The following is a 25,698-nucleotide window of genomic DNA, read 5'->3' as shown; positions in this document are numbered from 1 at the left end:
ACTAAAATTTTCGATGTAAGACATGCAACCGTTAATGAATAAAAATTGAAGCTTTCTGGTGAGACTTTGAAACATTGCAATGCAGTGAAGCTCCTCTGATTTTCACCTCTCCAATTATATATATTTTCCAACCTCGCCCTCAGGTAAGCGACGGTACACGCATCAACTGCAAACTTGTCAATAAACCGTCATACATGTTCACAAATTGAAAATTCCGGGAATATACCATTAAAATTTTCCAACTCAATTTCCCCAAGTAAGTGTCGTTGGCGGAGAGGTGGGGATTTTTCTACATGTTCTTTCTTTTTTTTTTTTTTTTTTTTATTAATTCAACTGCACTAAAATCGTCGACTGGCTGTAGAAGCCTATTGAAAATCAATTGTGAAATTCATGTTCACATGTTCGATAGGGTTTCTTCCATGACATCACATGAATTTCCGAAAACATGCATGAGTATGTTTTTTGTTACTTACTTCCTCTCCTCCTTTCAGAACATGCAAAAAAGGACAATGAAATCTCTAAGCTTCATTTTTTCTCAGCAGGGTTTCACAACGCACTGGTTCGGTGACGTACAAAGCATGACATGCGGTAGGGTACCTACACATACGCACGGATCAATTTTTGTTTCATCTATAATTCAATTACATTTTTTGCGCAATAGTTTGCCCTATGACCTTGATGTTATCAGTTGCGCTTTTCCTGTTTGGAATTAACGCTCTGCACTCCGATCCTACAGCCCCCCTTCCCTTCTCTTTCCCCCCTAACGTATACAATTCTCTGTCCCCCCAACGTGTAAAATTCTCTGAAATATTGGAAAAAATATTCACGAGTTCTCTAGACATTTCATTTTCATCTTGGGATGTTGTGTGTAAGTATTAGTGACATCCTAAATCTCATACGGTGCTCTTCTTTAGCATAGTAGCGTAGGTCACTAATATCCTGGTACGGGTGTCAGCAGACGTAGAATTCATAACTAACAGTTTTTAATTGGTGTTTTTTCAAATTATGTAGGAATTTCAAACAGGCATAAGCGAATTCTATTTAGAGGTTCGGTGCCCACTACTTCTGTGCCCGAACCTCCGAGCTGCTATTGGAGTTCGGAACGTCCGATTCGGTGATTAACGAATTGCAACGTTAGTGCGTGATTTTAGTGCCACTTCGCGAGGTGGTACTATAAAAAAGGTTTGACCTATCGAAAACCAACGGATCTGATTGGTCAAATCTGGTAACGACGGTTTCCTTTAGTGTTGGTGATTGGTGAGACCAACCGGGAGAGAACTTCCCAAAGAGGTTTGGAACTTTGAATAAAATTCGCTTCATGAGGCAAATTTTCGCGAGTGGATTTGGTCGGAGTTTTCAACATACTGCCAACCTCCGTTACAACAGAGCGAAATTCCCTCCGGGCGACGCACAGTGGATCGAGTCAATAGGAGAGGACGGACACAATTTGGAAACTTTAAACGCTTATAACTCCGTTTGTACAAAACTGTGAGGTTCTGTAAGTGGCTTCATTGGTTTTCTCGTAAAATTTGCTTCTAGAAGCACCCCTTACAGTTTAAAATGTGACGGAATAAACATCAAAATTCGCAATTTTAGTAAAAAATTTCATGTCCGACCTTTCTAATTGACTCGATCCACTGTGTGATGGTGCGCTTACGACATTTCGACGGTGAAACTACCAAACCACGTATCTCGTTTGCGGTGTTTAAAAATCTACGCTCACATTTTATTTTTTTTGACGTAGACCAAATCAATATCATTCCTTGAAATTTTCACGGAATTTTCTCCGCACAAAGAGGAAAAATCACAGAAATTTTCAAGACTGGATGTTAAGAAGTTTTTTATTTAAAAAATAAAGTATGACAGGAAGTCTGCGACGTCGCAAACAGAGATACGTGGTTTGGTAGTTTCACCGTCGATTTGGTTTTCATGCCAGCAGCAACGACATACCACATCCAAAATTCCCACATGAAAAGTGGATGGATGCAAACGTTGGCCAAAATTCATCAAGCAGCTGAGTTTAGTTCTTGACAGCATCAGAGTGTTTTTCTCCTTTGGTATGCAATCCTGCCGATCTGGTCGAAAAAATCGACCAAATCCACTCACGAAAATTTACCTACATGCAGTTCCAATTAGCATCAATTGAAACGTATGCTATAAACTACGTAACGTGATTTCTCTGATTTTTTGGCACCCTCTCTCCCCTTGTAATGCAATTGTAAAGCTGCTGGAGAAATCCCCAAAATAATTATGTAACCTTTGTCCCCTGGTAAAAATTGGGGATAAGAGCTGCGTTTCAAAACACAATAGGAATTCTTATAGCTGGCTAAAGAAGGCTACAGAAAATCACATAGCTGGCTGTAGAATGCGGAGGAAATCATACGGCCGGGCTATACGAAGCGATAAAAAATTATGCAGACGGGCTAAAGTTCCTATCGACGGGCTTTACACTTTCTCGCCTGGCATGTAGCTTTTTCGCCATCGATTATAAAAGGGTAAAAGAAATTGTGTAGAAATTCGTGTGCTTTGGAAACCATTAAGTTTGATACGGAACCACCTTAATATTTACAAAACACAAATTATATTTTCCTTTAATACATATTTGTTTTCATCAATTAAAATGAGAATAATCCATACAGGATGTGCAAACATTTCAAAATCATGAGTTGAATAACGCTGGCTCCGCCAGACTAAATATTAAACGCAAAGCGGAGCGGCGACGCACTGGCCTACAAACCTACAAACCTAACAGGGATACTTCACGCATTGCGCAACGCGTGAAGTATCCCTGTTAGGTTTGTAGGCGCCAATGCGCGTTTCGAGCTGGCTGCCCGCCTGCCGCGCCGCAACGTGCCACGGCGCTTGAAGCAACTATTTCACACCAGAGGTGTTGCACAGTATCACGCGAAACTGAAGGCGCTCTAATATATTAAGAATGGCAGGCATTCGTCAAAAGTACGGAGCTTTCCTCGGAAAATAAATCGAGATACTACGGCCCAAGAAGAGAGCAGTAGTCCAGAAACTCACGAAGTCCTAGCATCCGTAATTAGTAACGTTTAGCATACACTTTATCGCCTCGCTGTTGCTTAGTCGCCATCGGCTATAAAAAGCTATAAGAAATTGTGTAGCCGGCTATAGAAGCTATTGGAAATCTTTCAGCCGGCTGTAGGTCTATGGTATTTTGGACCACAGATTCTACTGCCAATTTTCACCAGGGTCACAATACCCCCTTCTCCTTCGAAAAAACCTTACGTTTGTATGGCCTCCATAAATTGGCAATGCTACCAAATTAAATTCAAACCGGTATTCAAAGATTCGATTTCGGTGCAGGAAAAACAAGCTCTCCCGTGTGGCCTTTTGCGCCATGAGTTTCTATTATTTCACATTTTTTTCAATTATTCTTCCCTTACATAATTCTTATTTCATTGCTTCAAATATTCATTTTTACAATAATATGTATTTGAATTACACTTTACAGCCTTGCGAATTTATGGAGGTCATATAAACGTAAGCATACAACCCACCTTCCGTGGCGATACAACTATTCGACCACGTGGGAGCTCGTGTTGCCGATACTAAAAATTGAAGGCGATCTGACACGGCGTTTGAATCACCTCTCCACATTTGGTAAAAGGAAACTTTTTCTGTTCTGAATAAGCGTGGCACTTATGTGAATACCACTTTGACCACGTTGAAGCTCGTGTTGCCTACACTTTAAGTTGAAGGCGAACTGACATAGCGTTAAAGTCACCTCCTCCCGTCCGTTAAAAAGCTATTTTTGATGTGTATTTTTTGAGTGCTTTCACGATGATACCACTTTTTTACTGACTCGATATTCCTCGTTACTCATCAATTTTTCCCTCGTTTTCTTTGTTTCCTCCCATTTTAGAGTCCTGATTGTGATAGCGATTAATGCAGCCGTTTCTCATGCGCCACCCTTAAAACGTTAACAGCGTCATTCTCAAATCCTCCATTTTCATCCTCAAACTTTAAATTGCTAACATAGGTTCAATTTATAGAATGTTCGTCTAACGCCAATTGATACACTTTGTTTTCTTCCAAGCTATGGAGTACTTATATACCTCAAAGCACGCTCTGCCTGGCTTTATCACATACTGTCGTTTCCTGAGCGAAGGAACTTAATCCCACATTCTAAGGTTACAAAATTGACTCTAACAATCAAATGCCATACAGGATGATGACCGTGTAGTTTCAATCTGAAATTTCAATGATTTTTGCAGGTAAACAAAAATAAATTAAATGACGTTTTCAGTCAGAGACACCCGACGATTTTTCCCCCTCATGTAAAAAAACAGTAAGCGAGTGGAAATTTTCGGACGTGGCCTTTGTCTGAGAAACGACATTTTATGGAACATTTTCTCGTCCAAAATCAGGGAAATTCCAGAATTTAAATCTGAGCTAGAGTAATTGAATATCTACCTAAGCACTTGACGAAATGCCTGATTTGACCACCAGCCTGCGATAGATTTATTAACCATTTGCAGATCTACTTGCGTTTCTGTTCATTAAAAAGTCGGCAATTCTTCAGACGGCATATCCGGAATTGAGAATGGGGCTACAGCGCACAATGATTCGAGTCAACAGGAGTGGTCGGACAAACTTTGGAAACTTTAAACGCTTATAACTACGTTTATACAAAACTTTGAGTTTCTAAAAGTGGTTCCATTGGTTTCCTTGTGACATTTTTTCCAGAGGCTCCCTTTGAAATTTAAAATTTCCCAAAATAAACATAAAAATTTACAGTTTTAGTAAAAAATGTCATGTCCGACATCTCTAATCGACTCGATCCACCGTGCGGCGAGGCGGTGGTCTGCAATTTTCTCCTCTCGTCCTTGTATTCAGAGGAGCGGACGAACATATCCAGTCTAATGACGGTGCATTTGTCTTAATTAATTACCTTCAGCGATTGCACATGGCGGCGTGTCTTTTTATCCCGGCAGCCGCGATGCTGAAGCCTCGAAAAATGTATGGGGATGAATCAACACAGTGTTTAGATTAGACTTGTTTGCCGCTCGGAATTTATTCGAATCACGGACCTCCAGTGGACGCGCCAACCCAAGACGCCCCCTACCCGCAATTCAGGTAAAAAAATGGTACTTAAGTTCTCGGTGGAAATTGTTTTCCAGCAGGTGTAACCGTGAGAATAACCGCGAGTGGTTTAGTTTACTTTTGTGCCCGAGAAGTATAAAATTGAGTTTTAATTTAAGGCATGAGCTACGAGCATCAGGGTATATTAAAACTTTAAAGAGCCATGCACAAAGTGGCCCATTTTTGGGCCCTCGAAATTGGGGTCGGAGTGAGGTTTTTTTTCATCCTTAGGGTGACCCTTTACACATACTAAAATTTCAGATTGAGTATACGCACCGTTTCCGAGTTATGGGGGGGGCAAAGTCCCCGATTTTCACCCATTTTTGCAGGTGTTTTAATGTCGAACTCCGGCTGTTACGAGGTACCAGATCTAGATATTGAAGCGCGGTTTGCGGTGATTTGTTAAGCCATTCTTGTAGTATTTTTCCACATCTTTCACAAAGCCCCAAATGGTTTTTCGGGGAGGGGGGGGGGGGACTTCATTCATACTATCACGACCGTTAGCGCATTTTACTGACTTTACTTTGATCTCTTCTCTCCACGCCGCGGTCATGATGGTATTTTCTGTTGGGGATTTTTCTTCTTCTTTACATTTTCCCAATTTTAATGTCCCCCCCCCCCCCGTTTCCCCTTTTTACCCCCCTCCCCGCAATCCAAACACTTCATCTCAAGTGCTTCTTCCTGTAAGGCAGATATGACGATGCTTTCTGTGAATTATTTTTTCTTATTCATATTTTTCAAGTTTCTGTTTCCACTTCTATGTTTGATTTATTCTGTCCTAGGTACATTCTCTTCCGCTTTCTTCCAATTTGTAAGCACTAAAACTTACTTTTTCAACAGCAATTGACGCCTCACCAAAAATTTTTTAGGTAGATGAAAAATTAATAGTAAATAGATTAGATTTATTTACAGCATTCATAATACCGATCGCAAATGAATGGTGTGTGAGCCTCAGTAGAAGTATTTCAGTACCTAAACATAAGTAAAAAATTATTTGCCAGAAACATCGTCATTTCTGCTGCGGAGGGAGCAAAATACTTCAAGTAAAGTGGAGCGGGCCAGGGGGGGGATAATACAGGGGTAAGGGGGGCCCTTATCCCTGTAAGGGAGAAGTAAGTTGGGTCAAAGTTTATCAATCGTAAAGAAAGAAAAATAATCCCCCCACATCTGACCCCGTCATATCTGACTTACAGGAAGAAGCACTTGAGATGAAGTGTTTGGATTGCGGAGGAGGGGGTAAAAAGGGGAAACGGGGGGGGGACATTAAAATTGGGAAAATGTAAAGAAGAAGAAAAATCCCCAACAGAAAATACCATCATGACCGCGGCGTGGAGAGAAGAGATCAAAGTAAAGTCAGTAAAATGCGCTAACGTCGTGATAGTATGAATGAAGTCCCCCCCCCCCCCCCGAAAAACCATTTGGGGCTTTGTGAAAGATGTGGAAAAATACTACAAGAATAGCTTAACAAATCACCGCAAACCGCGCTTCAATATCTAGATCTGGTACCTCGTAACAGCCGGAGTTCGACATTAAAACACCTGCAAAAATGGGTGAAAATCGGGGACTTTGCCCCCCCCAAAACTCGGAAACGGTGCGTATACTCAATCTGAAATTTTAGTATGTGTAAAGGGTCATCCTAAGGATGAAAAAAAACCTCACTCCGACCCCAATTTCGAGGGCCCAAAAATGGGCCGTTTTTGGCCCTTTTTGTGCATGGCTCTTTCTTTCAGAGCAATTATTCGTGATAGGTTTAAAATATATTTTCAATTGAAACATTAATAAATTGTTTTGTAACCTAGGTTTTCACCATTATCGAGCTGGAAAACCTGATTTTTGACGACTGAGAAATAAGCCTGCGGACACAAATGTTTGCTGCAAGGTACGCCGAAATGTGTTCAAGCAATGGATCAATGGCAAGAAAATGATAGTACTTAACACTAGCTTTGAAAGTTCCTGCATTGACCCTGTATCGCACACACAGTAGTACAATCACCAAATATTTCTGGGAATGTGATGTGGACAACGCAAATGTGAGTTAAGGAGTGGATTTCAAATATTATGCCCTTGTTATAATTTTTGTGCAACATTACCAATGAAAAGGCCACACATTAGCACCTGTTGTTCACAACAAACGTATTTTATTATTTTTCAGTTGTTTATACTCTCGAAAACACTGTCGATCCTAAACTGGCGGCACTGCTATTTTTGCGATTGTGAAATGGATCGAGTGTTACAGAAACTCACCATGTCACATTAAGTTTGGACGGAAAAAAGTAGGTTTAAAGTTTTTCACCTCCATAAGACTCTCATTTATGGATAGAATTTAACGACTATTTTCACGCTCAAAATATTTCATCTGATTTCGAATTTTTGACAGGAGAAAATTTAAAAACTCTTGAAATCACGACTCTTTTTTTTTAAAAAAAAAAAAAAAAAACAAAAGTGCGACTTGGTGGTCTCTGTTAAATCTGGCCCAAATCATCCTTGACCATACGAAAAGCCAGGGAAGTGGAGAGAAAAGAAAGTCCGTTTGAGGGCGCGGCGTGTTTGGAGATATGAAATTTGACGACTATTCTCACGCTTAAAATATCATATCTGGACTTTGAATTTTTGACAGGAGAAAATTTAAAAACTCCTGGAATCACAGCATTTCCTAATTCATTTTTTTGAAAAAAATGTGACTTGATTGTTCTCTGTTAAACTTGGCCCAAATCATCCTTGACCACGCGAAAAGTCAGGGAAGCGAAGAGAAAAGAAAGTCCTTTTGGGGGGGGGGGGGGGGGGCGCGGCATATCGCTAGAGTCGGACGACAATATTGGAATCGGGACTTTCCCGGGGCGTTCGGGAGCGTATTTTTTCCCGCAGCGGCCGGAAACAGCGGGCGGATTTCCGATTCTGGTTTAGTATGTCATCAATTTCGAGTGTATCCCATGGAAAGCCCCCCGCAGGACTTTCTTTCTCTTCGCTTCCCTGACTTTTCCCATGGTCAAGGATGATTCGGGCAAAGCACTGGAAAAAAAAACACTTTGGATCTAGAGTCCAAACTCTTGAAAACATTGACAAGAAAAAATACTCTTGATTCAATCGGATTTTTGCTTGAATCAAAACGAAATCCGCTTAAAATAAAGAGGCTTGGTTCTTGATTTAAGCTAGATTCTGATTGAATCAAGAATACTTTTTCTTGTCGATGTTTTTAAGAGTCTGGACTCTAGATTCAATGTGTTTTTTTTCCAGTGCTCGGCCCGAATTATCCTTGACCATGCGAAAAATCAGAGAAACGAAGAGAAAAGAAAGTCCGTTCGGGGGGCGCGGCATGTCGCTGGAGTCGGACGACAATATTCGAATCGGGACATTCCCGGGCGTTCGGGAGCGTATTTTTTCCCGCAGCGGCCGGAAACAGCGGGCGGATTTCCGATTCTGGTTTAGTATGTCATCAATTTCGAGTGTATCCCACGGAAAGCCGCGTCGAGCCGTAAAGATGGGAGTGTAATGGACCGCTAAGAGAAAATAGTTTTTTTCCACTTTCCCCCGAGTCCCGGGCCGGGGTGGGGCGCGAGCGAAGGAGGGGCGCCGCTAATGGATATCGATCCGGGCGCAACGCCACACCCCCGCGGCTCCGCGGGGCTGCGCCGAGGATTACACTTGCTCCGTATTTTCATTGGCGGTTTTTCCCGCTGCCTCCGGGGCGCTTCGCCGCTTTTTTTAGTCGCTTAATTGATGGCCCGATCTTCGCGGTGCCCGCGGGCCCCCGGCTATCAAATCCGCGCTCCATCGCCGCCGAGGCCCCCCGGCGGCCAGCGAATCGGGTTTTGATCTCCTCGCTCCCGGTTTCATTTATAACGATGTGCTTTTATTCCGTCGGCAACTCTTTCGTCTTTCGCACTCCCGTTCCCGCCGCCGGCCTTCTCGCTTTTCCGCGCCGCTCTCCGCGAAATCCTATCCGCCGGTATCCACTCAATTTCGCGGGGATATTAGCCCTGTGCTAACAGCATAGATACTAGTAGTCTTGCTTCTCACTTTTTTTATATATATCGGTTAATTAAGACTTTGCACCAGCAGATCCTTGCTGAAAACGATCATGTTGGTCGTTGGTGAATGGAGGAGGGCACTATCTTGACGCCAATATGGTAGCAACGTATTAAGTTGGTGCTAACTTGGTATCAGTTTGGTAGCCAGGGCCGGATTTACCTACTTGCCGCTCATGGGCCTCCTTTATTTTGCCGCCCCTTCTCATTCGTTTTGAAACACCGATACAAACCATCAAGTGAACGTGCCGGAGGAGGAGGGGTGCATAAGAAGCGTTTACTGGCATTGGGCACATTTTTGGTAGAAGCCCTGTCAACACTAGCAAAAGTTCACGGAACTTTGCGCGAAGATTAAGTCCCGTAAACCTACCTCTGTGTGGACGAGGCCTTTCATTTACAAGAAAAGAATGAAAAAATTATGAAAGAATAAACATGAATGTGGTTTAATATTTTTGATTTCCCCCGCCGCGCTAACCGCACGGTGTTTGGCTCAATGCGTGAAGTATCTCTACAGTCTTGTAGGCGCTATGCGTTTCACGCGCCGATCGCTGCTGACCGCACTACGTTTGACGCAATGCGTGAGGTATTCATGGAGTCTTGTAGGCGCTAAAGTCCCCGTGTAGTCTCTCGGCTATAGTCCTTTCCACGCCACAAATAAAAGCTAAAATCATAATTTCATAGGTTGAAAACTTTTTGACCATTTTCTACCCTGCGAAAAAAAGTACGGACATAATATGAGCTGTTGCACTACGCTCTCATTCGAAATATGCAGCTGCCCTACAGAATATTAACCTTTCAAGGAAACTGCGAGTCGAGTTTTATTGTTCTAATGATCAAAATGTTCCTCAAAGCGAGCTTTAGAATTGAATCTTTCTCGAGAAAGACTAATTTGGAGCCACAGCAGAGGTCACAAGAGCGAGGTTTAAGTAATTTTTGAAACCAACACGTTCGAAGTCGGGACCAAACTGAGACCTCAGAGCTGTCTGCTAGAAGCTAATCAAAACGCACTGACCTAGTACGAGTTGAAAACTTGGGGATACTTCCCTCACCAGTGAAAGCTCTTAAGCTTTTACCTCTCGATCGGTGAGCTCGAGTTGGGAGAACTTGAGCAGGTGAACTTGGACGGAGAAAAGTCAAGAGCGGGGAGCGGAAAGAAGTGAAAAAGGAGGAGGAATGGGTGGTTGGTGGAGGCTGCGGTCAAAAGCTCACTGCATGGGAAAAGAGACCGCAGCGGCTGACGAAATTGAATCAGGGCTCCCTCGGAGTTGCTTAGTTTTCCTTTAACTCGATTTTCATTACCTACGTCTGACTCGATAACTCGATGCGCGTCAACCCGGAGGCCAATTCCGGCTTCCCCCATCGTCCTGGTCTCGGTGGCTTACTATGCTGCCGTGCTAAGGATAAACGCCGTATGAGCCATCAGGCGTTGCCAAATTTCCTCCGATAGAATACGAATTCTCAAAGAAACTGTTGGATATTCCTCTTCAATTTTTTTAGACAATTTTGCACACAATTTGGATTACATTTTGCAAAAAGGAACCACTATCTTTGGCTCTCCCATTAAAGCACTTATCTGCATATGGAAAACCAATGGCATATATGTCGTTTCTAAATTGGCCAGAAATAGTGGTTCCTTATTGCAAAATGTAATCCATTTATTGTACACTACCCGAAAATTTCGAGGAATAATATGCAAAACATACCTCAAAGATATATGTTATATCCGGGGAGAATTGGCAACTCTTGAATGTTCATACGTTGTTTTTCCTTAGCATGACAGTATAGTCAATGGAGAGGAGACACTGATTTCGGCGCAATTTTTGCACCCTCTTCTTTTTCATCTTCTCCTCTCCATTTATTCATTGTTGTACTAATAAAGCGCTCTTGGTAGAAAACAAGACCGGATTACACGAAGTGCCAGGGTGTTGTAGCACCCCGAGCCCCCGGCTTCGTGGCGATTTTTTTTTTGAAAATTCCGATCCTCAAGAGCCTTGGAGTCTAAAAGACAGATTAGGAGAGGTCCTCGGCCTGGAATTTTGGGAGTCATCGGGCTCCTTATGACCAGCGGTCCGAGTCCCTGAGTGCTAATCCGGCCCTGGTAGAAAATATGCAGAACGCAGCAAATTCCTAATATACATATTTGAAAAGATATTGCGTCAAGGCAAATGACAATTTACCCCTGAGAGATAAACAAACCGGTTTTTTTACAAAAGGATCCAAGCACCGAAACCTCGTGATTTTTGGCTAACCGCTTTCAAAGCTCATGAGATTTTGACACTTGAGCCCTCTCGTGAAAAATCGGTTCACGTAACCTCTCAGGGAACGTTAGATCTAAAATGCACCAAAAAATTTCCGTTTACCTCCGACTAACCCTCATACCACGGTCCGCCTAACTGAAGTATATCGAAAGTTTCGAAAGTCCAAGTTCTCAAGTTTATCTGGGTCTGCGACCGTGGTGTCCACCTGTCCACACTTCATCCTCCGACCTTGAAATATCGCTATAGTTCAACCACAATGGGATCCGTGCTTCGATTGATGTCGATAGACCTCGGTCAATATCGGGGAGGGGGAGGAGGGGGAGAGAGAGGGGCGGGGAGCGATTGAGGTTAGATGTTGGAAGCTCGGAAGTTGGGCCGCGACTCCGAGAGTGGGACTGGAGAGGCGCAGACGAGTGATTGATTCGCCCGACGGAAAGCTTTTAGCCCGCGATGACAGAGGAGCCCCGCTATATAATCAACGTTAAAAGCACCCCCCGCCCGCCCCCACCCCGAAAACCCGCGCCCCCACCTCGCGACGCCTCTTCTTCCGCGTTGCCGCCGTTGTCAGACTTATCCCCATTTTCTCTAACAATAAGTTACATTGTGCCTTTATGCAAAATGTGCATATGGCCTAAACCCATATATGCCCAAAACTATTTTTTTTAAATTGATTTTTTATTTACTTATTGTTTTTCACATTATGTAGACAGGGTAAACACGTGTTGAGGCAGAACAAAAATAAGGTAGGCTTGCCTATATCCCGGACATGGATTTTCCTGTGTTGAACACATAAAATTTCCTAATTGACACTAACACTCAAAGTTAAAAACTGCGATGGGTCGTTAACGACCCAATGGGCATATATGGGCCTAAAGGGCCATCCTTAAATTACGTAACAATTTTTTTCGGCATTTTTGACCCCCCCCCCCTCCCCCTATGCAACGCTTTTGTAACGTAGGTCCCTATCCTTTGACACGTAAAAACAAAATGGTGTAACGCTTTCCTCGACCTCCCTCCCACTAGTGCGTTACGTGATTCAGGGACGACCCCTTAAGGACTAAAGACAAAAAAATATCAGTGCGATGTTTACTCTCTCGGAAGCAGTCAAATTATTTTGGAAAATCTTCTGCTGAATACATTTCTTTGTTATTTTACAGCAATGCAATATTTGTATTTTCAAATGTGACCCTCCGCAGTTCTTTTTTTTTTTTTTTAGTAAGAAAATTCCCTGAATCCCATGCATCTGCCGATACTTTCTTAGGGATAGTGAAATTGAGCTCAATTCTGAAACATCGCAAGGAAGGAATGCGTTCGCCCCATTGCAGTTCGAAATCTGACTTAAAAATTTCAGATGCAGAAAAATGACTCTATCCTCTCATATTCTCGTCATGTTTAGACACCTCAAGGTCCTCTCTCCAAGTCTGTACTGTCGCGTCTCCTATGAGATTTTTTGCAGGTCCGCACTCGCCAAAAAACTGTAAAAGCTCACAACAACGCATTGCACGTCGTGGATCGCAGTGCGCCTTCATTTAATGCAAGTGCAACACGGGCATCCATCGATCACGAATAGTTGCATCTAGATGTTGACATTAAGACAGCCGCGGAGCGCCTGCAATTATTTGTATATGCAACACGGACATCCTTTGAGCACGATTAGTTGTATCCAGGCGTTGTAATTGAGAAAGCCAAGGAGCGCTTGCAATTTTTCGTGCTGCAACACGGACAGCCCTTGAACACGAATAGTTGCATCCAAGGGTTGTCATTGATGTCTCGCCAGCGAAGCCCTCTTTTCTACATCTACACTTGGGGTCGGAGCTGGACGATTAGTATTTGTATTCCACGGAGCAGTTTACGCCCACTTCGCAAAGATTTATTGTAGGGAATTTTATTTTAATTTATCATTATGTTATTCGTCGCCCAGTGGACGAGGAAGCCCAGCCAATTTCGAAATAAACCTTGGATCATACACGAATACTCATTCGTAATAGGGCTCAGCTACATTTCCTCGTAGTGTGCCGTAGCATATTCAAATCGTGCCTGAAAAATAACATCACTGAAAAGCAGTATGGTTCATGATGATGTTAAGTAGAATTATCGTGATTTAAAAAAAAAAGATCAATATTTTGATATTTTAAAATTGTGATACTCCTCTTCTTCTCCCGTGTTTTATTTCCCAAAAATCAAATTTAAATATTTTTAAAAATATGATGTTATACATATCTATGCCTAAGGAACAATACCGTCTACCTGCAAACTGACGATTTTGCAGAACGAAGAGAAACCTTCGCAATTATTGGAATTTTAGATTTCCAATTTTTTCATACACTATAGCGTCATTACAGCACTCCCCCATAGAATTGGAAAAAACTAAAATCATCAGCTTGCGCACATTTTATACCGTACACTGAAAAAAAAAATATCGGTGTATTTACTAAGAAAAGGGTAAAATTACCAAGAATGCAGGGTTCTATTTGATCCCAGTTTTTTCTTACCATTTATGGAATTGTAATTTTACCGAGAAATCTCTGTAAAATTATTGAACTTTCTCGGTAATTTTACTGGCCCTTGGTAAAAACGCCAATATTTTTTATCGACTGTGGTAGAATTACCGAGATAAAATGGCAAAGTTACCGGGAATTGATTACCGATAAAAGTGGTATTCTTACCTGAAAAAAAAACCAGTAAAAGTACCGGTTTTTAGGTAAGCTTACCAGTCTGTCTCGGTGAAATTACCAATAATTGGTAAAAAAAAGTGAGATGGTAAAGGTACCAAAGGACCTTGGTAAAAACGCCGATAATCTTTCTTCAGTGTAAAATGCGGCGAAGTCGATTACTCTTTTCCGCCAAAATTGTCAGTTAGGTGGTATTGTCCTTTAGCCCTGGATATGACGTTTCCGTGACGTCACGCGGAAGGAGGCAACGCTGGAGTCGGGAACCCCGGTTCCTTCCTTCCAGTTTGGCGCGCTCGAGCCGGCGTGCATTAGTTGCCGCTTGGCGCGGTCTCGGCTATAATTTAATAACACCTTAGCCCACCCCCTCCCTTGTTTTTGGTCCTGGCCCTCCCCCGCGACGGAAGCCCGCTCACCCCGCGCGTATCCTGTAATTAATATGCGAATACTTGATCATATTAAGCTCACCCCCCCTCCGCTCCCCGCTCCTCCCTCCCGCGCACCTAATTCTTATTTTCTGAATAAATTCACCCGACGGATCCCCTGCTTTCTTTCGCCGTCGAGAGACCCCCTCGTCAACCCCTGATTATCCTCTCGCCAACCGTGTTTTTTTATGTTTACAGATTTCTCTGGTCCTCGCTGACATTGTTGACGTTGTTCATGGCTGTGTAGCTTCTAATTTGTTTGATTTTTAATGAGAGGGTTGAAAGTCATGAATTAAACTAGGGAGGGAGGGCCTTCCTCTCTCCCCCCCCCCCGAAATCTACTTGGCCTCCCCAAAAAATTAGAGGAATTTGGCTTTTAATTTGGCTTTGGAGAGGGACATCGTGCACGATATCAGGTCCAAACAGTTGGTCTGGTATGGACATGTGTGAAGGATGGCAGACGATCGGTTGCCCAAGCAGGTCTTCGATTGGGTTCCTTCCGGAAGGCGACGGCGTGGACGTCCTGTGAAAGGTTGGCGACATGGGGTGGAGGAGGAGATCAGAAGGTGCCAATGGACCACTAGACAAGGTACGAATTTAAGCAATCTGATACATGTTTCTTAGTCAGAATTTCACGTAGAACACGATTAGCGCAACGAATATTACTGAAACTAACTCCTAACGAAGATATCAACGTTTTTATTTCACATTTGTTACGAGGAATTTGAACTGCCCGCTCACAAAAAACTCAAAGCTCTACGAGAGTCAAATCGCGCACTACAACGGTTTCAGCAAGCTTCTCAATCGAGCAATGTTCATTTCCCACCATATGTTGTTCAAACTATAAGCAATTTGCTACAGCTGAGCCAAAGCGTCAAAATTGAGGTTGCCAGATTTTTAAATCGCAGATACTGTCATGATAAACGTTTAGCGCCCGATGTGAATCACGTAGAGCATTGAGTTTTCATGAGCGGGTGGTTTGAATTTACGCATAAAGAATCATTAAATCTCTTCGTAAGGAGTTCATTTCGGTAATTTTCGTTGTCCGCATCGTGTTCTACGTGAAATTTTGGTTAAGAAACATGTATCAGAATGCTGAAATTTGTACCTTGTCTAATGGTCCATTGCCTTATGATCTCTGGGAGGATAGGGGGCAATGGCGATTGCGCGTCGCGGAGCGCGAGGTTGTGCTATCAAAGCGGCTTTATGTATGTATTTGGCTTTTATCTATGAACGTGTACTAGAATCAATTTTTTGGCAAGAACAGCTCAAAATTGCTTCTAAAACGACTCAATTTTCAAAATTTTCTAAGGTGGTTCGCTTGGCGACCCGACCTCCTTTGTAGCTGTAAAAGTCTTTGAAACCCCCCTTTGTAATGCTAGGGGAGGCCTTAGACTTCCTTTGGTGAAGTGCTCTCTAGAGTTCTGTCCCTTCTCCCAAAGAAATCTTAATTTCGCACAGATTAAAGGTCTAAAAATAAGCAACAAGTTGGCAGTGGAATTTTAAACCAAACCGGAGGTAATGACGGTATGAAGTTTGTATAGTTAAAAAATCGTAGTTCAATGAAAATCTCTTTTTAATTTTTACCTGTAATGTTCAGATCATGAAAATTATGAAAGGAGGCGTTACGCTCTTAATTGGCAAAAAAATGAACCCTGCTTCTGGTGACTTATTTTTTAGGATACTAGGAGTAGTGAATAATCGGAAACGTAAGATCGGATTTTTCGCCCAAACTTTCCAAAAACGCATCTTTGAAAATTTCTCCTGAGCTGTTTTCAATAGCCACTAGCAGGTGTTTCATAGGAAATATAAATTATAAAGAAATGGCTGTGCGGCTGATTCTAAACTAACATAATGAGGCTGATGAAGCGGCCCTAGCTCATGAAGGTGAGAGGACCAAAAGACGTATCACGATTGCGTTGTCTCAAAAACTCTGCTTTTTTTTTTCGTTTGATAAGAAAAACTTGCCAGAAATATCAGAGACTTTCTGAGGTATATTTTTGAGAGGGCGAAGAAAACTCGCACATGATTTTAGATGGTGTAACGAATATAAAGGATCCTTACAATGAAATAAATTGTGGAAATATGTTCATCTGTAACGTTGCCAACGAAGATACACTGATTTGTAGTGTCACCACCGGAAGTCTATGAGCTGTGTAAGAATAGGTAATTATGATAATTGGGGTGATTGATACTGTTCAAAACATGTTGACATTCACTTTTTTTACATTAGTATTTTTCAAAGCTTGTGTAAATATTGGGCTAAATACAACTCAGCGATGATTCAAAACCTTCAACTTACTGAGAAATAATAAAAAAATTAGAGGATTTTTCCAATTTACTTCTCCAGTTTGTGAGGGTTTTTTTCGTCTCCGCATTATATGCCACGTTGTTGCACTCCATCATTAACCCTATTATGACTTTAAATTCTATTTTCCGAGAACAGATTCAATTCCAAGAAAACCGCACCACCTTCCGACTCCATTTTTCAATTCTAAGCTCCCGATGGTATAACGCTACGTTCATTCCAACAGCGCAAGTGATGAAAGTTCGTTTGCTTTTGTGCAATATGTGGATTATTCTATTGAAGAAAGTATGGAAAATCCAGAAAAAAGTGACGAGTCTTTTTCACGGAGCATCAGCACGTGCATGAAAATTCTTTGGGCGAGGTTGGGAAATAATTTTGAAAAAGCCGTTGAAATGTCGATACAAACATGTTGCAGGACTGTGAACTGTTAAATGTTCAACAGTGTTTCAGCAAAACCCGCGTAATATGAATTCGAAGTAAAATGCACCTCGGGTTTCACTCCGATATTTCTTACAGCACAGTGTAGCCGTCAACTCACAATTCACTTACCTTCGATCCGTGGATCCCAGGTACCCTGCGGAAGGGGGGGGGGGGTCGCGACCCCCCAGCGGCCGCGAAACAAGCTCCCTCGTTTTAATGATTGCAAATTAGGGCAGAGTTAGGTTTCATGTCGACCGGCTCCCGGGTGGAAGCGTTCTGAAGCGGGGGCGCCAGGAAGAGCTTCGGGACAAGGAAGAAGGAAAGATGGGGGGTTGCGGAATTGGGGGTAGTGTAACAGCGGGTGGGGAGGGGGAGAAGAGGAAGTCTTAGTGAGCAGCGTGCTTGCGGGTGCTCTTGCTTATCTCCATCTCGGATTTGGTTTTTGTTCCCCGAATTAACAGATTTCAAGCCGCGGGCAGGTGGAGTATCTGGATGAGTGAATAACCACAATCATGCTACCAACTTAAAAAAGTTACGAAGTTTCCGTCCTCGAGTCGGTGCCAGATTTATACGAATTCTGGCAGCTTCTCCCGTGGAAAAAATTTCCGATTAAATTGAGAGTGTAAAGAAGGCGTTGCGTGCATTTCAAACCATGCTGTATGATGCAAGTCGCAAAAATAAACCTTGAATATTGCTTCAAATATGTTTGAGAGAGCCAAAGCTTTTATCGTAGGATTTCCTCATTTCTTTATTCTAATTATCTTTTTTTTCTTTTCATTATTTTTTTCTCCTTTTACATTCTTATTTTCTCTTCCTCTTTTCACTCTTCATTTATGACCCTCTCGTGTAGGAACCTAAAAAAGAAATTCTGAAGAATCAATGAGACGGATGAGACTTCAAAATTAATCTGGTTACTCTTCATGATAATTTTAAAAACATCATAATTTGATCAAAATGGAGTCTTTTTCGAATCAATCATTCAACCTCCGCTGCACAAAAAGATAAAAACTCGATTTTAAACAATTTGATTTAAAGTCTCTTACCACTGCCCAAGGATTCCTGAGACTTTGAAAGGGCGCTCGAGTAGCGCCCATTTTAGGTAGTTGTCTTGTTCCCTCAAAGCCCGAACTTTGCAGAAAAGTCATCTATCACATTTTACATAGAAAGAACACTCCTTCTTCAATTCGTCGATAAATGGTTAAGACGTCTCGTCTCGTCAAAGAATCACTCTTTGATCAAGCGTTTTCAGCCGTTTGTATGATTTCCCCGTTACCCATATCAAGGGCAGAAGCTTTTAAAATACTTATCAAAGCTTGAATTCGACATGACCGTTTGCTGTCAAAAAGAGTTTTTGAGTGTATAATTTATGATGTTCAGCGTGCACCAACAGTCGATTCACTGTAAGGAGAAAATTTTCCGCAGAACTTATTTGACCATCATTGAGATGGCAAAAATTCAATCGCTCCCAGTCCCCATGTAGCAGAAGTTCAAGATTGATAGTGACAAATAAGTCATATCAGGTCAATTTATTATTGTTATGAAACTTTATAATGACATTTTTAATCTATATAAGAAATACAAACTCGCTTTAAGTAGTCATGTTCGATTTTTGAATACAAAATAGCTATTTAATTGCAATTTTTCACTATGAGATCGCTGTGTTTGACAACTATATTTTTGACTAATTTCATCACCCAATTTTTGAAGTTGTCATAGCTACTTAATTGCCACTAATCACAATCAAATTTCTATTTTTAAATCTCTGCTGCATGGGAGGATACCCTCCTTGGTTATTTTTTACGTAAAATTTACGTAACAGCATTTTAAAAAAAAAATTATCAAAATTGTCTTCAAATATTTTAAACGTCAAAAACGAACCGGGGAATATTTTAAGTGTTTTAGCATTACTTTTAATTAGACTGCTACCTCTCACAAATTTTTATTCATAAGTACCCAAATAAAAGTTCATAAAACATACATTTCAAGAATTTTTTTAAAGTTGTGTTTTTAAATGTACGCATACTCAAGTTTATTTAACCTCGTTACCATGTTACTACGTTACCACGCCACTACATTACCACGTCACTACGTTACCACGTTACTACGACCACTTACCACGTTACCACGTTACTACGTTACCACGTTACCACGTTACTACGTTACCACGTTACCACGTTACTACGTTACTACGTTACTACGCTACTACGTTACCACACGTTCCAACGTTACAACGTTACTATGTTTCCACGTTAAAATCAAATTTAAAAACTCACTAGTCAGAGAAAATTCATAACAATCCGACGCGTGTTTCGACCCGTTGGATCATCATCAGGGGCGCGACTCTACGTTACTACGTTACTACGTTACTAACATTATTACTAGAAATGTCGACGGTGAATAATAATTATTCTCGGCTTTTGCATGGGTGACCCGTGGCCGTGGCAACGTAGTTGGCGTCCGGATTAGCGGCAATAAGCCGGGTTCCCGGTGCTGGCTACTGTCTCCTCCGGAGCTTTTACAACTTAATTACACGGAGCCGGGCTCCAATAAAACCCTGGCCGCTCCTCCAAGTCCACGTTCAGCACCCGCCACGGGGAGGTCTTCTTCAGTCCACTGCTTCTCACTTCTCCTCAGCCACAGCTCCACTCGTCACTACGATTCCCGACAAATTTACGTCTTCCACATCAACACCGATGCCGAGTCCGACGTCAAATTTCAGGGCTTCCTCTCTGACGTCAGATGAGTGACGTCAGATTCACGGCCGACAGGAGGGTTCCAACAGATGATTGCCATTCAACTGAAAATAGTGTTTCACAATAGATACTGTTATGGCACCCCGTAAAAATCGAACTTGGGTGAAGTTTGCAAACATTAGGTTGAGGAGGTCAACAAACTCCAGAAATCACACAAATAAAGGATTGTTGGATAAGTAATTTCTGGAGTACTGGACTGCCTGCTGTGCCTTTACGGCAAATCCTGAAAATCCTAATTTTCAGAAATTCTAAAGGAGCGTACGCTCCTTACCCCCCCCCCCCACTAGTCTTGAAAAAAGGAGGAAGAAAAAGGGAAGAGAGAAAGAAGGAAGAAATGGAGGAATGAAGAAGGAAGGACGCTTACATGTGGTAATAATTATTCACGATGAAATTGACTCAAACTGCATGAAAATTTAAAATTTTGAAAATTTCTGGGGATTCCACCGGGACAGCCCCACCCTCCACCCTCCCGTTTGAAGTGTCTGGACCCGTCTATGTCTAGTAGTTCCTAGTGCCATATTCGTGGTAGTTTAACTTTACGTCAATAGGAGCCATGACCAGACATCAGCCACTCATTACTAACCAAAACCATGTATGCAATGAAATCTAGTGATCACAAACTATTTTTTCCTCTCCTTGCAGTTTTTAACTATCAAAAATGGACCGCGTTAAAAAGAAAGGAACCAAGCCACATCAGCTATTGCCAAATTTAATTGGGCAATTTAATGTTTTACATTAAAACGGTTTTGCGGATTTTCGTGCAAATTTCAGTGGATTTTCTCCGCAGTACGAAGCAAATTCCTTTAAATTTTCAAAGGAATCCACACAAACGCTCACTCGTAAAAAATTAAATTGCCCACTTAAATTTGGCAATAGCTGGCGTGGCTTGGTTCCTTTCTGTTAAACGCGGTCCAAACAAAAAAAGAAGAAAAACGGAATATAATCTTTCTGCTTTAAAACTGGCAACATTGAACGCCGTAGATGTGAAGCTGTGCCATGCTCTGGAGCAATTTTACGAGGAATAATTCCGAATAGAGCTTGTCTATTCGTGCACCTCATCTGTGTGAGCCTCCACGTCAAATTTATAGTGTGTTCCACAAGCCGCAAAGCACAACTGTTAGAGTCCAATGAAAATATTTAACACCATTTCTTACTATAAGATAATATACATATATGATATTCATATGCCATACTGTGCGTGCAGTTTCTGTTACGTTTCAGTAGACATCAATTTTGGGACTAGAACGCCGACCTCGGTCCCTAAAGTTGTTGACTTTATATTTTATACAAGAAAACATAACAATTTTACTTCTCGAATCAGGGTCGGATTCACCTACTTGCCGCCCATGGGCCGCCTGTATTTTGCCGCCCCCTCCGCATTCGTTTTGAAACTCGATAAAAACCATCAAGTGAACGTGCCAGCGGGGGAGAGGTGCATAAGACGCACTTACTCGTGTTGAACTCATTGTTTGGGAAAGCCCTGTCAACACTACTAGCAAAAGTTCATGGAACTTTGCGCGAAAGTTAAGTTTCGTAAACCAATCTCTGTGTGGACAAGGCCTTCCATTCATGAGAAATGAACGAAAAAATTATGAAAGAACAAACATAAATGTGGTTCAATGATTTTAACTTCCGCCACCGCGCCGTGCAGACCGCAACGTGTTGGACGCAATGCGTGAAGTATTCACGCAGTCTTGTAGGCGCAATGCGTTTCACGCTGACCGCACTGTGTTTGGCGCAATGCGTGAAGTGTTCATGCATTCTTGTAGGCGCTATCCGTTTCTCGCTGACCGCAATGACCGCACTGTGTTTGATGCAATGCGAGAAGCATTCGTGCAGTCTTGTAGGCGCTAATATGTGTTATATGCCGATCGCCGCGCCGAGGGCTTCTCCTTTTCATCTCAAGTCCTCGTTATCATTTCTCTCTGAGTCGCGCCGTTCCAGACCGAATTGCGTGTTAGGTTTCTCTCTTAACTCGACTAGTTGAAGGTACTGTCTCTTGTATCACTAAGAGACGACAAAATCAGAAATTACTATACTCTCAGTAAATGAGAGAGTTCGTCGCCTTTTCTCGTTTATAATCTTTTTTTTCTAAATCCGATTTTTTTTATACCTACACCTAAAAAAGTTGCAATTTTTGCCGCCCCTTAGATTTGCCGCCATGGGCCGCGGCCCATGTGGCCACCCCCTTAATCCGGCACTGTCTCGTACACTACACGGAGAAAAAAAACTCGTGCGTGGGACCCGAAGTTCAGGTCATATGGATCTCTGAAGTTTTCAGATTGAGCATCTGAACACTTTAGGTCTAGCTACCGAAGTTCGGATCATACATCTGAAACTTCAGTTTTCACATCTGAAGTACTTCAGATGTGAGAACCGAAGTACTTCGGATGTGAGAACCGAAGTACTTCGGACGTGAGAACCGAAGTACTTCAGATGCAAGAGCTGAAGTTTCAGATGTGTGATCCGAACTTCGGCAGCTAGACCTAAAGTGTTCAGATGCTCAATCTGAAAACTTCAGAGATCCATATGACCTAAACTTCGGGTCCCACGCACGAGTTTTTTTTCTCCGTGTATAAATACTTCAATGAAATGCCATGAGAGCAAAAATTCTGCAGCAGTGCAAATGAAGTATGCATTTTTTTGGTTTCATTATGGATAAGTGGATTTGATATTGAGAAGAGAAGCTAGTATATTTGAAAGGCCTCTATTCTGCGAGAAAACCTGAAAATATTGATAGTTTTTAAATGTATATCAGGAAAAAAAAATGTGGCTAAATTATATTGCAATATTTAAAACGCTCATATTTTGGTCTACTTTCTGTCACATATACTGTGAGAAAAATAATGAGAAGAAAACAGAGGTTGATCATTCTTAGTAACCTTGCAATGCGGTTATAGCTCCATTTTGCAAAATCATTGTATTTACCATAGTACTTTACAGTATTTAGTGGTGTATCTTGAAGAGTAAAGTTCTCTCAAGTTACAACAGATCGTCATTCCTCAGGCGAAAGAATGTAACTCAGTTCCTTTCCTTTAGTAACTCATGCGATTCCCTTTTTTAGGTCTTCTTTTTTTTTTTTTTTTTTTTTTTTTTTTTTTTTTTTTACAAAAATATGACACTGTAATTTTTCAAACGTTCGCTGAACTATGCACACGTGATGAGAAGAAATATGGGTGAAATTTTCAGTTTGAGACTTTCATTAGTTTCCCGAGTGCTATTTGCGGGTGAAAATTTTGCAACGTCGAAATTTACGCTCGATCTTTTGTCCAGGAAACAACGAGGTGCGAGCCACGTTATTTTTGAGTCACCCTGTGCCTGGATTACTTTACTATGAATGCGAAGGCACCCACCGTGTGTTTACACCGCACAGCGGCTTCGCCAACAACGCCTCAACACAATCACAGATATCACGCACTTGTAAAGAAATTCACTACTGTTTCGTTTTATTGGTCGCGACAGGGCCAGGAGCATCAACAGCCTCAAATCCGATTTTACAATATACACTAAACTTTGCGGGTGAAGCGGTAGTTACGCTGAGTTTCCGTTAGCAATTTAATATTAAGGAATGGCCAATAAGCAAGCGAGGATTTCGATTGCCGCGGTATAGCCATTGAGAACAGCGAATGCTCATTGGCTGCCGGAGGTCATATGTGTTGTCCGTGATTGGTCATCACTGTAAGAGGGGTCATAAGGCCGCTACTGCTCTGACAGCGTCCTCAGAGATAATTGAATCAGCGAGAACGAAAACACACCAACTCGGTAACTCGAAAATGTTCTTTTTTCATTAAAGACAGTCAATTTTTATAAAGGGCATTGTAATTACCGCATCTGTTCCAACTTGGACATTTAAAGTGACCTTAAGTGCTTGCCTTAAGGCACCACACATCTTTTTCTTAGACTGATTTCTTCACCTACTGTGCTGTTTTGTATGTATCTTGATTATTTTCATTTTTTCGAGTTGGTGTGTTTTTGTTCTCACTGATTCAATTGCGTTCATGAGAGAGGGAAATAAGCAGTTTTCCTTACCCTCTACAACTAAATCCTGGCATATCCAACTGTTGCTAGCTCAATGGTGTATACTAACTTGGATTGCAGTGTCTATTTTTTATTTTAAAATTATATTACCTGCATTACATACACATACAATATTTATGTTAGATTTAACATGTTGAGCAGTTTGTCCGGCAGGTCCACCGTTGTTTGGCGAGCTTACTGATTGGGAGCAACTCAACGCACAACTCAACAGTCAACAAAGAAGTAAGTTGAGCGGTGTCACCGATCGGAAAATGCTGAGTCCCCGAAAGCTTTTAAAAGCATGAAGTACAAGCTTTTGACATTGCTCGGATGCAGTGGAGAGGATCTGTGTGTTTCTGCTTCTTTTTTTTTAAGTGGTGTATTTATTCATGAAAATACAAAAATTTGATGACAGATTTTTTATTCATTTGACATAGACAACACGATACATCGTTGCCAAGGCTTCGATACTTCTCAAATTTCTCTAACAACAATAATAAAGCAAAAAAGTGTTTCGATGCAAAATTTGAACTGACCGGGGAAAATGAAAAATAATCTTGGTGCGTGTTTTGCGTCGTTTTCGACAGCTTACTTCAACTCTGCGGAAACAAAAAAATAGGCGGAAATGTCAGCTATATATGATATGAGGTCCACGATTTTCCTATCTTTATCACGAGGTAACTAGACTCGTTATAACAGGTTTGATTTGAAAGGTACCTCAAACGAAGGAGTAGAGTGATATTTATTTTTTAAAACCAAAATCAAAATTTGCTTCTCGTCATTTCGGGTAAAATTTGTCAGAGGGTGTAGTTCGTGATAAAATTGAACACTGGAGACAATTTCTTTCGCACCAAAACCCGAGTTTGAAGTTTATTTGCACCTTAGCTCTCATGCAATCTATTATTACGTGTTTTCAAATAAAAGAAAAAATGGGAGGAAAAAAATACACTCCTTCATACACGATACCTCTCGACTGCCAAGACTGTTTTGTCACGAAAAAACGTCGCACGAACAGTCATACGTTACCAAACCTTTTCTGAGAAATTTGAGAGTATTCTCGGAAAATTTTTGCATTTTTTATTCAAAGTTTTGAGAGAATTGTATGCACAGTTAAATTTAGCGTAACTTGAACTTTCAAGGACAAACTTTCACGACCTGTCTCAAAGATAATATTTTTCCGGAAAATTGCGGCAAAATCTAAATTCTCACACGACACTTCTCCTTGGTGAAAACCTCGAGTCTGTCAAAGTTGGAGATTCATGAAACACTTGCAGGATAAACGGCGCAAAATTTGAGGCTTTGACGTGCACAGACTCAGCGAATTTTTTTCTTCTCTGCGGACTGAAACAAAGAAAAAAAGAGGATAAAAAAAGCATTGCGCCTTTCGAGACCGGGCTTTAGGTCTAACTCGGCCTTTAGGAGGGCTCAACCCCCCTTGGAACAAATTCTTTCACTAGCAAATGCCGTATGCGTTCGCGTCGCGTTCCTGTCATATTTAATTAGAAGGCCTACTCGTAAAACTTACCCTCCAGTCGTTGGTAGGGAGCTTAAAATGTATTCAAATCTGGTTTTAAAAAGGGGCGCTGGAAGCCGAGATTATCGGATAGCGAATTCGCGAGCTCGAGGGAGGGGGTTGGAGGGCTTTGGGCTCCCCGAACGTCACTGCAGCGGGGTTGCGGGGTTGCGGGTCGCCAGGAGGGAAGAAATATGCAGA

At 41.7% G+C, this 25,698-nt stretch overlaps 1 long non-coding RNA gene across 2 annotated transcripts; it reads left to right on the top strand.

The window, feature by feature from the left end:
• The first annotated feature begins 338 nt into the window (after positions 1-338).
• LOC140225742 (uncharacterized) lies at positions 339-25,698 on the top strand. 2 transcript variants are annotated; one of them, XR_011900723.1, is made up of 3 exons: positions 339-1,290; positions 6,909-7,139; positions 24,159-25,698. It is a non-coding gene; the product is annotated as an uncharacterized lncRNA (long non-coding RNA). The 2 variants fall into 2 exon arrangements; XR_011900724.1 differs by having other exon boundaries at positions 24,147-25,698.

Source organism: Bemisia tabaci, unplaced genomic scaffold (assembly GCF_918797505.1).
Source record: "Bemisia tabaci unplaced genomic scaffold, PGI_BMITA_v3".
Taxonomy (NCBI): Eukaryota; Metazoa; Arthropoda; class Insecta; order Hemiptera; family Aleyrodidae; genus Bemisia; species Bemisia tabaci.
The sequence above is the reverse complement of the archived record's forward strand: the minus strand, read 5'-3'. Positions and strand labels throughout refer to the sequence as shown.